The following is a 12,324-nucleotide window of genomic DNA, read 5'->3' as shown; positions in this document are numbered from 1 at the left end:
GCTACAAGCGAGACAGGTGCTTGCGATCCCGCCAAAGGGGATCTTTTAGCCCACATTCTGGTGGTTTCTGAGGGAGGTGAAGGAATGAAGTGAGACAGGAGCAATTTGAGGGTGGTTGAATCCTTGTATGTGTTTACTTGCGGATTTGAAAACTAGAGTCCCCCCATCGGTGCATGTGGTAATGTTCTAGCTATGTAATGAAGGTTGCCTAACACGTATCTTCCTGTGTAGTTGCCAAGTGGGGGTGGCTGGTGTGCAGTGGTCACACCATGGCCTTGTGGGAAATTATCCGTACCAGTAGGCCAGGCCAATTAGATCTGGGCTAAAAATGCATCTATGTCTTGCTTTGGATAGCCGTAACAAAGCTCTTAAAACAGAAAACCTATTTATAAATAACAGTTTTCCTGAACAGTACACTGAGTCTTTGGACTCAGATTGTTGCAGTGTGCCACAAGTAACACATTTTTAGTGAAGGGCCATAGGGAAGGATGGTCGTTTTCCCGCAGAATCTACATGGAGTTACTAGCAGGGCAGGCCATTTTGTGAAAGCTTTTGTTGTTTGTTTTGTCTCTTTTGCTTCTGCGTGATTTTGTTTCACATCATGGCACAAAAAAACGCAGGAGACAACAATGGACCCTGCGCAACAACTAACCTAAGCTAAGTGCTGTACTACCTCATGTGTGTTTATTATGTTGCTGTGCCTTTGTATACTGCTATAGTGATATTCTATGCGTGTGTTATGTTATTTGGCATTTATGTAGTGCTCTATATATCATTGGTATGACCTCAAAGCGCTGGTAGGTAAAACGCCCTCAGGGACCGTAGACCAGGTCAGTTGAGAGAGTAAGGTGTCATAGGGTGCGTGGGTACACCAATTATGTGGGCAGACGATGCAATTGCCAAATGGTAGTTGCAGCCTAGCATTAGGTGTGGTGGTATTTGATATCAGTTGAATGTGTGCAGTCTGGAGGATGGACACCAAGACTGGGTTCTGGCTGCGCTAGGCCTGTGTAGGACGCTTAAGTGTGCAGCTGGGATGTAGATGCATTTTATTAGAATGATGAGGTGTTCATGGAGTAATGTTTGTATGTGAGCAGCTAGGCCGAAATGTATTGAGGGGTGTAGCTGCCCTCTAATTGTGTGTTGGTGTAGAGTAGAGAGTAAGCATAGTGATATCGGAGGTGAATGTTTGGATGGAGGTATTATCTAGGGAGCTCTCTATTCCGGATTTGAAGCGTGCGTTTGCTTAATCGTGACTTAATAACCGTATTCAGTGGCGTCGTTGCTTGGGATCTCATTGAGCATTTGTCATCGGGTTGCAGGTCTTAGTTGCTTCCGATGGTCATAGTCGGCATTACGGAAAGAGCCATGTGTGGGTAGAGTCAGAAGCAGGGACGTGTGTTTGTATGAGTGTAATAACACGCTGGAAGCGTGCGCAGTGGTCAAAACCTTGCCCTAACATCACCACCCTATCCATAACCTCTCCCTAAATCTTATTCCGGTTTTCCTACTTCCCCTTTCCTATCCAACCATCATCACCTTAACCCTGCTTCCCTAATGGGGTTGCGGAGCCCTGCGTAAACATCAACTTGCAGGTCCCAAAACCGCAGTGGGGGTGGTTGGTTTGTGCCACTCCTGCGCCTTAGAGCTTTGGACCCCGCCACAGAACTGTAAGTATGCAAAGTTCATTTATTTTATGAGTTGTGTTGTAATGTAATATTTGACCATACATACTACTGGCAAAGTACTTTCCGGTGTCATCATTTGGCTGACTGCTTATCAAATGCAACTCTTTGTTCATTACTGGTGGCAACGAGTAGACATGCCTTGAGTCTGGTTCTGCAAAATACGTACAGGATTTAGCTATGTGATGATGTTTTTAACAAAAAGAAGGTTATCACTTTCTCAAGCGTTTACACAAAGCATTATATGTAACAATCCACTCATACCCTAGAGCTTAGGGGAAGAAAGAGGGAGAAAGTGTTGAAAGAAAAAGGTGAATGTCAGAATGAAAACACAATTATACAAGAGGCTTGGGGAGAAAAAGAAAAAAACAGAAAAAGACAATATGACAGCAACGGAAAAGAACACAAAATGTAGGAGAAAGTGGGCCGAGCAAGAAAAGAATATATCATGTTATTTTATAAACATGTACAGTGCTAGCATCCGCCTAGGTTTCTTGGCACTAGGGTGTTGTGAACGGAAGGATCAACGGTTTAGAAGAGGAAGGCTGAGGAGAAAACCTATGTTTATAATCTGCCTGCAGAATGTTAAACAGCCATCACAGAGTCTGATGGCCAGAGGACAAGATTATCACAGCTTCAGACAGAGAAAGGAAGACTGGAGAGTGTAAGAAGGCGCGTACCACAGATGGACTGATTTGATGCACAGCTTGGTGGACCGTGCATAAAACGTTGACCTGAATTCTAGCAGCAAAGCCTGAAACAGTCATGTTTATGCAGGAGGAATCTTAAGCAGGCCGCTACATTCTGATACATGCTGGCACGCTGTCTGAAATGTTTAGAGTCCCAAATACAATTAATTGCAATAGCTGGTAGAGGTGAAAATACACATGCCCTTATGACTATAATGAAGTACTGGAAAAGGAATCATGAGCTTATGTAGAGTCATCAGCTGCTACAAGCTGTTTTGACCACATTATATAATGTAAAATCAGAGCTGTTCTGTTGTTCGCTAGACCACATCCTCGATAATCACTATGGAGCCATTGTAGCAGTAACCCTTCTTTATTGCCCTCACCAGATTCTGTGTCAAGCTCTGGTAGCCCCTCCTCTTCCTCCCTCATCCCAGTCCCAATGTCCCCCTCTCCCCTTAAGGTCATCCCTGGTTTTAAGGAGGACTGACCTTATTTACTCCACATCTCCCCCCTGCTTATCATTGTGGGGTCAGTGTCTTTTGCTTCTTTCTGGTGGGCTCTTGGTATGCGTCTTGAGCTCGTTGAATGTTCTCCTCCTTTCTTACCGTCCTGAATTTGAGGTACCCCCTCATGTCCTCTATACGGGGGGGTCTCCTCTTTTGGGATGGCTTCTGTCGATATTCTAAATACTTGTTGCCATTCACTGTATTCCTTGTACATCTTGTCCTTGCCTGTCATCTCCTCCTGCCGACTTCTCCTTGGCGACTCTTCTTTCATGGTGGTCACTTGCCCCTTCAGTGCGTTCTTCAGTGCGTTCTTCCATGCCTTCTGTTCTTCCACCTTCTTTACTCCTTCCACAACATTCTGGACCAGAGACATTCTTGTCTTCCTGTTTTTTTCTGTTTTATTGGACTCTTCAACTCATCTTCTCTTTTTTCCCCTTGCGTGATTACCGTTTCACACTCTTCTTCCCCCATGTTTTCTTCATTCTCCATCTCCGATACCCTCATATTTTTGTTTTTGTTGCCCTCTTTTCCGCTCTTGTACTCTGCCATGCTCTGTGTATGATCTACAGGTTCTCCTTTTGTTGTCTCATCCTGCACTCTCCTATTGCCATCTTTGTCCCTTCTTCTGTCTTCTTTCTTTAAGTGATTCGTTATCTTCTCTGTTTATTGTGTGACTTCCATGACTACATCTTATTTGCTGCGTATGTCTTGCACGTCTTTCTTTTCCTTGTGGGCTGTCATACTGTCACCTGTTCCTGCATGTTCACTTTATCTGTCACACTTTTCTTTCTTTTTTTAAGCAGTGTGCTCTCCTTTCAGCTGCATTTATTTATTCCCCTTTCCTACACAATTTGTACTTTCTTCCTCTAATGTTTCTGGGCTTCCCTTTTCTGGTTCCCCCTCTGTTCCTTTGAGGCGGTTGGTCTTTCTTACTGTCTGTCTCACTGCCCCATCATCCTCTGGGTGCTTAGAACCGGTGGGGTGGATGGCTCGACTGTATTTTCACTTAATTATCCCCAAGGTTTCACGTGACCTGGAGCATGGCCACTATCGGTAGATGGCAACTGGCAACAATAGAGTGTGTACTTTGGCTGGGTTGTACAAGGGTGCTCACAGCGGGATAGTGGGATGCCACTCGCCATCCTATTATATTCATGGCATCTGCTGGGTGGACAGCCCTGCCTCCTTGGTTGCTCCTTACTGACTTCTTCCTTTGCGCAGCCAGGCAGATTGCTTTTCCTCCTCAGTTGTTATGGCCTTCCGACATCTCGTCGTCCTTGGGCAGATCACCCCTCCCCAAAACATGGGTGGATTGCTCTTCAGTAGCAGTTGCGACAGACTGCTGTCTATTCCTATCCCCCAGACGGATTGCTGTTTAGCAGCTGTTGGAGCGGACTGCTGTCTTTCCTGCTCACTGGGCTCGGATCGCCCTGCAGTCACTGGCCTAATTGCCCTTCTATAGTCAATGGGTGGGTTATCCTCTTATCACAGCGGATTGCTGTCTCCTTCAATGTGGCTGGGATTGGCAACCTTTACTGGACGCCCTACCAAAAAAAATCTGGATTGAAAGTGGATTGCTACTGGATTTTCCCAAACATTTAAATCCTCTTTAACTGCAGAAACTCTCATTGTACTCAGTGAATTGCTTTTGGCTTCCTTTTGGCTTAATGCACCCGAAATAGAAATCCTCAGTGGAATGTAATCCCCAAACAATCCAAGCAATCCAATCCCCAAACAATCCAGTTAAAATCCAAAAAACAATGCAATCCCCAAACAATCCACTAAAAGTCCAGAACAATCCAATCCCCAAACAATCCACAAAAAATCCAAAAACCATGCAATCCCCAAACAATCCACTAAAAAATCCAAAATCAATCCAATCCACAAACAATCCTATAAAAATCCAAAAGCAATCCAATCCCCAAACAATCCTATAAAAATCCAAAAGCAATGCCATCCCTAAATAAATCCAAAAGCAATGGATTACATCTGGCTTCCTTTTGGCTTAATGCACCCAAAACATGTTATTTAAAAATCCTTCCTCGTAGAAGTCCAAAAGCAATGCAATCCCCAAATAATCCTTTTCAAATCCAAAAGCAATTAATGTAGTCACCAAATAATACTTTACAAATAAAAAAAACAATGCAATCCCCCACAAATCCTTTAACAATATAGGCATTGGTTCGATTTATGAGCTCGAAATAAAATTAATTTAGGAGTTTGAATCCAAAAATATTGTTAACTATAATCCTAACAAGAAATGCTTAAAAACACATTTGGTGCACCTTGTTGAATTGTGCTTTAAAAGTGTCACTGTGGCTTAATTGCTGCCCATTTCAGAAAGTTGCATTTTGAATTGCTTTTAGAACAATAGTGATGACTTATTAGGTCTTAACAGTCATTTATGTAAAATGGCCATAAAAGTCAAGACCATGTAATGGCATAATGTTACCTATATTTAAAAAGAATCAACACATTTTTCCCCCCAAATATTTATTAAAAAGAGGCAGAGTTCAATCGGACACTGTGTACATAGCACAAAAACACAACTGTAATAATATGGGTGCTTTACAATTTTTTTAAAAAGGGCGAGAGGGGACCCAGAACCAGTCCAGTAGGGTCCAGCCCACGGAGCAATGGTGAGAGGGGACACAGAACCAGTCCAGGGAGTCATACGAGTATCCAGGCCCAGCCCAGGGAGCAAGCGAGTCTGGTGGGCTCCAGCCCCGGGAGCAAGGTTGAGAGGGGACCCGGAACCAGTTCTGGGAGTCACACGAGTATACAGGCCCCACCCATGGAGCAAGCGAGTCCGGTGGGGTCCAGCCCAGGGAGCAAGGTTGAGAGGGGAAACAGAACCAGTCAAGGGAGTCACATGAGTATCAGGGACCAGCCCAGGGAGCAAGGTTGAGAGGGGACACAGAAAAAGTACAGGGAGTCACATGAGTATCAGGGCCCAGCCCAGAGTGCAAGCAAGTCCGGTGGGTCCAGCCCAGGGAGCAAGGTTGAGAGGGGACCCGGAACCAGTCCAGGGAGCCACAAGAGTATCCAGGCCCAGCCCAGGGAGCAATTGAGTCTGGTGGGGTCCAGCCCAGGGAGCAAGGTTGAAAGGGGACACAGAATCAGTCAAGGGAGTCACACGGGTATCAGGGCCCAGCCCAGGGAGCAAGCGAGTCCGGTGAGGTCCAGCCCAGGGAGTAAGGGTGAGAGGGGACACAGAACCAGTCCACAGAACCAGCCATGGGGTCATACAAGTATCCAGGCTGAGGCCAGAGAGCAAGGTAATGCGGAACTACACTTGTGTAGAAAGGATGAGGTTTGGCTCCTTCTTCTTCATCCGGTAGTTCCCAATTTTGTTTTGGAGGGCTTTTCTGTACTCGGATGCAGAGAGTACTGGGAAGCCCATTTCTCTGCTTTTAACATGGATACATTCTGAAATGCAAAAAAGATTTGTGCAAAATGTTTGTACTTTTTGGTTGACACATGGCTGTGAGAAAAAAAGAATAGGCAATTTTCACTTACGCCCTCTAATGTGCTTTCGTAATTCCATCTATGTACCTTGTATAGCTTCCTGTCGATGGCGATCCAGTCTTAACCTCCCCTTTGCTGCCATCAGTTCTTCTTTTGTGAACAAAAGATCCAGCAGCTTGTTCTGTATGTAACGTGCTGGGTGTTAAGTCTGTGAGTTTTTGGCGGTTATGACAATCTCCCTCAACTTCACCGGGTTCACTAACAAACCTGCAAACCTGTCACAACGGGTTTTTCTCTGTGTACACAAAAAAAGAAAATTACTACATTTCTCAAAGCTATCAATCTGGATCAAACCATGGCAATTCCTTAGAATTTAATATATATTAGTGTCACTTCCCCAGGAAGTGGCTCTCCATATATCAATTTTCCCATTTCTTTGCATAATTGGTATACTGTAAAGAAATTTCCAATCTCGTGTTTCCCAATGTACAGTGCATTGGTAAAGGAGCCATACAAGCAAAACAAATACACAGGGTTTGAAACTGAGGGGAGCTGGAAGCTATTTAGCCCTGCGTGTAGCCTTGAAGAGCTTGTTTAGCTTTACACTACGCCTACCAGGGTTAAATTTGGCTGCCGGGCCAACTAATGCCAATCACGTATACCTATGCGAATTGAACTATGTGCGTGCTTTTGTAACAATCTAAAAAAAAAAAAAAAGGACACTACTATATGACATTTGAAGGATAATGGATCATGAGTAACGGACAAAGCAATATGTTTGCATGTGGGCATATAATGAGTGATGATAATAACCGGTGAATACATAAGCCACAGTATTTGAGCTACCTTTTCCCACCCTCTGACACAGTCGTCTAGACGCCCTATGGCTTCATAGGAATGTGGGGAGGAGGGTTTGAGATTGGGGTGGAGACACACAGAAGCTTACAACCAATAGGCTAGAGAAAAAAGCATGTATTTATTTCATAGGGGCACAAACCAACTTTTGTTTAACTCTAATGGCACTTACCTCTGATGCAGTTGATGGACCAGGGTTGGGATTTGGATTGGGAAAAACTGTTTCTGTGGCTCTCGTCCGCCTCCTCTTTATCCACTGAAGGGCCAGTTCCAAGCAGTGCTCAACTGCTACCTGCTGACGGGAAACCATTGTGTCCCAGTATGCTGAAATAATAGCACAAATATAAATATTTCACATTTTAATACAGTACACATTCTAATGACAATGACCAAGATCGCAATGCAGTTATTCAAAGCACATACCAGTTAAGCTTTCCAACATATTGTCATCCTTGTCTATCGGTGGCCGATCAACCATTTCCGTTGTCCCTCTTCCATAATCTCCAAATGACGATTCCATGCTCCCCCTCAAGACACTGCTCATGTCTTCATGTTCAGTGTCTTGTTCACAATGGGCTATTCCTGCCCCATTTAAGTCCTGGTGCATTTCGAGTATGCTTGGCCTTAGATATGACTCTGTGCAATTTGACTGGTGGCCCAATAGTGGCCATGAAGCTTGGGAACTATATAGTGGTGGCGGCATGGTCTTACTGAGTTCTTCTGGCTGTAGACCCTGTGTAAATGGCATAGAGCGGATAAGGCACTGGTGTGGCTGGATGGTGTGGTACAAGTATGGTTCACACCCATGGGTAGGTGTAGCCATTGCCCTTTAGAAGCCAACATAGCCGGCATAGGTAGAGGCATTGGCGTACGGAGGCTTTGTTGCGATGATGTACTTGGGAAACCACTGAATTGTAGAGGTGTAAATACCTCAGCATTTTCAACCCTCCCTGTGACTCCCTTTGGCAACCGTTCCCCATTTTGCCTCCTTGGAACATCATGTCTAATTTGCACCTCTGGCAACAATGAAGGAAGAGGAAGTGCCTGGAAGGTAGACACCTCTGAAAGCTTGGAAGAATGCAAAGAAGGTCTTTTGGCTATCGCGTGCTTCTTCTTTCCGCTTGACGCTTCACTACTGTCACTTTGTGAAGTACTTTTTTTCCCACATCTTTTTTTTTTTACTTGCTTCATTATTCTCATCCCTCATTTCTTGCAGTACAGTGCTCAAAATGACATTAGCTCCTCTCTTTCCTCCAGATAGTTTTTTTACATGTGCCGCTTCTTTGAGGTGGCATAAGAGGGCATCACCTGTCCTGTTTCATATATATATATATAAGGGGTGGCAAACCTTCCAGTACATCTCCGGTGGCTCCACGGGTCTGCTTTAGCTTTTCAGGCTACTTGGCTCGTTCTGTAGTTTGGAGAGAACTTAAGTTGATCGACTTCGAATGGATGCACAGCCTCTTCTCTTACTCAAGATTCGTTTTGCACTCCAATCTGATATATCTAATGGAAGATCTGCCCTTGCATGAATGCCAGGCATGGTGCAATCACATCCCACAGTGGTTCCAGTCATTCAGGCATAGCAGACATACTGGCACCAGTAGTGTGGATTGGGACCTGACAGTCCCAATCCTCTTCCTGGGCTCTAGCAAGCGTGACATGCATGTTCCCACGAAAGTTGCTGTTTCCGTGGAAGGCTGCATGCCCAAATAAGAAATTCCCGGGTCTGCTCGACCTGGGGGAAGGCAAAGGGACAAAATGGCCAAAGGACAGAACAAAAGACTTTGTGGCATGGCCATTATCGACACTGGCCGCAGTCTTGAGCCAAACATGGTAAACACAATATGGTTAATTGAAAAGAAGTAAAAATCCTACAAAAGTAAACAGAAGTACCCAATTTGCTCATTTTGAATTGATCGTATGGTACATCTGGCCGAATTCGGTCAGTACCATTCGATCGATTCAATATGATCAAATGGGGTCATCGCTAACAAACATGGGGAGCAGAGTTTTGCTGGCGGGTGACTGGAAAAAAAAGAAAAAAGATAAAAAAAGAGGAAAAGGGGGCCCTGCGCCGTCAGATCCGACCCTCGTAGGAGGGACGGAACTGATGCTGCAGGGTCAGAAGAAAACTGGACGTGAAAAGGTAAATAGAGGGTGGGTGGAGGGGGTGTTGGAGGACGGGAGGGGGGTTAAAGTTTGGCCGGATTTGGCTGCAGCAAAATTGTCTTCATGGCCGAATTGACAATGGTCAATTAGGCCGCGAAGAATTCTGCCACGGCCAAATCGTATACATCCAAGTAAACTGCTGCCACCAGTTTGTCCAAGGCACACTTGTACAATCATTGATGTGCTAGAGCCCTTTCACAATGTATTACTTGCCATACTTTACTGCATTGGGACGCTATGCATTAAGCCCTAGAAATTCATAGAATTTTGGAATCTACCTTTGCATTTTACACCAGTATTGAATGAGGGGGCCTTCATATTGGTTTCTTCTCGAGCTCCCCAATCCATGGCATTTGAAAAGTGGTAAAGTACAATACACTTAAGACTTCTGGTCGATTGCACCAGATCTCTAATGAAGACTGTCCTGATGAAAGTGGCTTTATCGACATCAGTCCCACTGAAATCGGTAGACGGTGGTTGCTACATTCAGAAGGCCCAAGTTTGCATATCCAGATTTTGAGCAACCTTTTACTTTTCCACACTCCCTGTCAAGATAAATTACTAAACAACAGAGTGAGGACTTGTTGTTTGTCTTCTTCCTTTTCCCAATAGGTGTTGCCTCTCTCTAGACACACCTTTTGTGATTAGGTTCTTTTTCTTGTGTTGCTTAACCCAAGTACTCCTAGGGTTATTCATATAATCTATGGGCTATTAAATCACTATGTACCCACAATAGACTACTGATCACATGCCTTAGGTGTTCAACACTTTTTGTCTCTCCATGCATTAATACACATGGAAGAGTGTGGTCTAGGATGGACAATGTTGAATGAGTTGATATTTAATAATTGACAAAAAATCCCTTTATTTCCTTATATTGTCCCTATTAGATAAGCGGCACACCAGCTCAATCTATTATTAGGCACGGATCAGGCAGTAGTAGTAAGAAAATCTCTCTATCCTTCTTTCTTGTCTGACAACCTTGTCCTCCTAGGCTACTTTAAGACTGTGTAAATCTCTCTATTGTAGAGAAAAAACTATACACAGATCTGTTTTGCCCCTGTGTTGTGTTAAAACACTTGTACAATCCCCAAAAATCCTTAGAGGGTGTCTGGGGCCATAAAACAAAATGACCCCTTGCGGGAGTAGAGGGGCTGCAGTTGAGTGACATGCACAGATGAATGTGGCGAAAGTGGTGGCAAAATAGAGCAGAGTACTGAGTTATCTGTCACTCCTCACTGTTTTGATTAGCAGCTGAATTAGTGAGTAAATTCGTTTTGTACTTCCCTGAACAGACCCGTTGCATGCCAGAAATCTTTTGACTAATGGCGGCCCTCGCACAAAAGACTTTTAAGGCCTCTTTATACGCTTGACATTATTAGTTGCCCTGATAGCGGCAAACTGAATTTGGCCGGAATTGCTGCATATATGTAAAAGTGCCTGGCATGTTATCGCTATTATAAACAGAGGCGAGACCTCCACTAACGTTCGTGCCTTCACTCCCACTTCGCCCTTCGCGCACAGCTCTCCTTTAGTAAGGCAAACGCTGTGCTTGTGCCACCAAACTCGATCCCACTCCAACAGTAACAGACAAACAAGATGGCTGTTGAAAGATCACTCCGCTGCTCGCGTTCAACGCACTCATTAAAGCAGGAATGGCTGAAGCCCATGAATACAAAACAGAGGCGTTGCTAGGGGGGGCTTAGGGAGTTATAGCTCCGGGTCTTTTGGTTGTAGCCCTGGATAAAATCTCAGGGACTACAACCAAAAGGCTAGCTAGCCCCGAGTCCCGACAATCCCAACATTAGTGTAGCCCCGGATCTTTTCCAGACCTAGCAACCCCTGATACAAAACAAAGCAAAGCAAAAGGAAGAAAAAAACAAGGCCCATCTGGTGCTTCTGCGATTTTATCGCCAAGCGTCAGCAAGTTGCCATGCCAACGCCATACACTGCACCCAAAGTCCCCTTTCTACTTCCTTTTATACAGTACCATACCAATGTTTTAGCGGTATGGTGGCTTATGCCACCAAGCACCAAAACCAAAAATGGTCGGTATAAGAAAACAACACCAGGAATTTGAATGCAGCTGGTAGCTGGCGGGCCTTATAAGCAATGCAATAGGCATGACTGCCCATAAAAAGGTATATTACAATGTCCTTACAGCACACTGTTGGGGGTACTTTATCCCACATATTATTTGAGTACACTACCATTGAAGGTGCAGCGCCACGTACATTTGCAGCATTCATAATAACAATGATTAATCCCTCTCACTAGCGTAAAAAGGGGGTTTAGATTCTATTAAACACAATGAGGCGAGTATTATGCATTACAATCTTTACTTCTGAACCACAGAAGCAAAGAAAAAACTTTACAAACAAAAAGTTTGAAAAACAGAACTAAATAGAGTTCAATGTAAGTGGGGACTCGCCAATCCATCATGGAGGGCAGGTTGTGCCCTACCGGAGACCAATGAGCAGGGACTCTCCTATATATAAGTCCTCTACTCCAATCCCAACTCCTCTTTCTGTAGCTGTCTTGAACCAGACATCCACTGCACAGACCAGATGATAAATTATGATGACAAAATCCAGCGAAGTTCCCGGATCACGCACTCTCCACATCTTGTAACTGAACAGAACATCTCAGCCCGAAACTGTAAGAACAACAAACAAAGAAGGGTGGGTGGATGGGAAGAACAACAAACCAAATAATGTTTTCTCTTGAAACACCTGTGTATAGGTGCATTATAAATGCCATATCATATCATATCATATCATATCAAGGGTGGGTGGGTGGGATAATACTCTCCTCCTTGTCTTGAATAGAATCTAAACCCCCTTCTCACGCTAGTGAGGGGGATTAGTTATTCTATGGCAAGACAGGAGGCTCATATTATGCAAGTTTGAAGCCCTTGCATCAAATTAATTACCACATGATCATTAC

This window comes from Ambystoma mexicanum, chromosome 7q, assembly GCF_040938575.1.
Source record: "Ambystoma mexicanum isolate Mex_15411 chromosome 7q, UKY_AmexF1_1, whole genome shotgun sequence".
NCBI lineage: Eukaryota > Metazoa > Chordata > Amphibia > Caudata > Ambystomatidae > Ambystoma > Ambystoma mexicanum.
This window is presented reverse-complemented; position numbering follows the sequence as displayed.